Raw genomic sequence first — 2,485 nt, forward strand, 5'->3', positions numbered from 1 at the left:
CAGAGTGGAGAGAAAACAGCCCAGGTCTGGCTGCAGGAGAGCAGGTGGGGGTGGGCGATGTCGCGGGGCGCATGGACTTTGGTGCAGCCCTTAAGCTCGGTCGCCTATCCGGGACCCCCGGAACAGCAAGCGACCAAGTGAGCAAGTGAGCGAGGGCCCGGGGCATCCAGGGGCACCCTGGCTGGAGGGCGACAAAAGGAGGGGGCGGCAAAGGCCTACGGCACCCGGTATTCGCGGTCTCCCATCTAAGTACTAACCAGGCTCAACCCGGCTTAGCTTCCAAGATCAGACGGGATCGGGCACGTTCCGCGGGGTACAGCCGTAACCAGGAACACTGTCGCCTGCATTCCCAAAACTTCGAGCCTGGCCTCCCGGCCCCCGGAGACGCCCGCGCCTGCACCACAGCAGAAAATAAATTTTATGACATACACGTGGGCGCTAATTTGAAATGCATGTGATAGCAGCAGAGAGAACTGTTCACGAGATGCGCCGCTGTGCTATTCCCCAAAATCCCACCAGATGGCAGCAGAGTGTAAAGTTTTATGATGACATCGATCGTTTCTGGACACCGTATGGCAGTAGAGAATGAATATTCATGATCGCTCAGGTGTTTATAATAAAATAGACACCCGATGGCATCGGAAAATTTATTTTTATTGTGGTCTACACTCTGTTATTCTCAAAATGCACACAGGATTGCTGCGGAAAACAAAATTTATGAATACGCTAGTACTTTCACAATGTCCACGAGATGGCCGCAGAGAACAAATTTCTCAAGACATGCGCTGCTGTGTTATTCCCAAGATTCACACGAAATGGCAGCAGAAAAAAAAAAAATTCTAACAACATACCCTGGGGAGTCATTGTTTAAATGCACACGAGGTAGTAGCAGAAATAACTTTTCAAGACGTGCACTCCTGTGTCATCCCCAAAATGCTGAGCCGATGGCAACAGGAAGTAACTTTTTCTATTAACATACGCTTGCCTGTTATTTTCAAATGCCCACCGGACAGCAGCAGAGAATAATCTCTCATGACGTGTACTTTTTTGTTTATCCCAAGATACGCACGAGATTCCACGTACGAGAACTTTGTTGAACCAAACGTCCTTAGGTGTCATTTTCTAACTGTACGAGATAACGAAAGAAATCACTGCTTACGACGTGTGCTGTGGTGTTATTCCCGACGTGACGACAGGATGGCAGCGCGGAATGAGCATTCAAGAGGATCTACAGTAGGATATTATTTCCCAATTGCCCACAAGACCAAAGCAGAAAATTATGTCGTGACAAGCACTCCTGTGTTTGACACAAGACGCACGTGGAATGGCATCAGAAAACTTTTCATAATGACATTCCACAGAGTCTATTTTCAGAACGCGCATGAGATGGCCCCCAAAATTGCGTTTTATGACATGTGCTGTGATTTATTCAGAAAACGCTCACAGTGTAGCGACAGGTGAGTATTCACAAGAGACAACGCAGGTATTATTTCTGAAATGCCCTCCGGATGGCAGCGGCGAACAAATTTCACGACGTACACACTTTTGTTCTTCCCGAGATTCACACGACATGGCGACAGAGAAAAAATTTATAGGGACACGCGATGGAGTGGTATTTTTAAAGGCACACGACAGCGGCAGCGGTAACTTTTCACGGGACGCACGGTGGCGTTATCCCCCAAATGCTCACCAGGTGGCAGCAGAAAATAAATTTTTCTGCTCACATACACCTGAGTGTTATTATCAAAATTTCTACGAGATGGCAACAGAGAACAGTTTTTCATTACTTGCGGTCCTGTGCTGTTCTCAAGTTTAACCTGAAAAGGCACCAGAGAAAAAAATTATAACGACATTCCCTGGGGTGTTATTTTTTAAATGCACACGAGATAGCACCACTTTTTTTTCCCCATGACATTCACTATGGCATTATTCCCAAGTAACCACCAGACGGCCTCAGAAAATAATCCTGTGCTTACGTACACCTGGATATTATTTTCAAAATGCCCTTGAAATGGCAGCACAGAGTAACTTCACGACGTGCCCTCCCGTGTCTTTACACAGATGCAAATGAAATGGCAGTAGATAAAAGGTGATTATAATGACGTTACTTTGGGTTTCTTTTCAGAATGCACCTTGCACAGAAGCAGAGATAACATTTTAGGATCTGCGCTGCGTCATTACTCCCAGAATGCCCACCAGATGGCAGCAAGAATAAATTCCATGACACTCGTGTTCTTCTCAAGATGCACAATGCATGAAGGCACATAAGGAATATTTACGATAACCTACACCAGGTTTTATTCCTGAAATCTCCACCAGGTGGCAGCAAAGGGTAAACATTTTTATTTCGTACAATCCGGTGTTATTCCCCAAATTCCCACCTATGACGGCAGGAAATAAATTTAATGATGATATACACTTGGGTGCTATTTTCAAATTACCCACGAGACGGCAGCAGAGAAAAACTCTTCGTAATGACATGGCC

General features: G+C 46.1%; 1 pseudogene; it reads right to left on the reverse strand.

Annotated features, from left to right (window-relative positions):
* Positions 1–212: 212 nt before the first annotated feature.
* Positions 213–327, reverse strand: LOC118609102 (annotated as a pseudogene).
* Positions 328–2,485: the final 2,158 nt, after the last annotated feature.

This window comes from Rousettus aegyptiacus, unplaced genomic scaffold, assembly GCF_014176215.1.
Source record: "Rousettus aegyptiacus isolate mRouAeg1 unplaced genomic scaffold, mRouAeg1.p scaffold_m13_p_10, whole genome shotgun sequence".
Taxonomy (NCBI): Eukaryota; Metazoa; Chordata; class Mammalia; order Chiroptera; family Pteropodidae; genus Rousettus; species Rousettus aegyptiacus.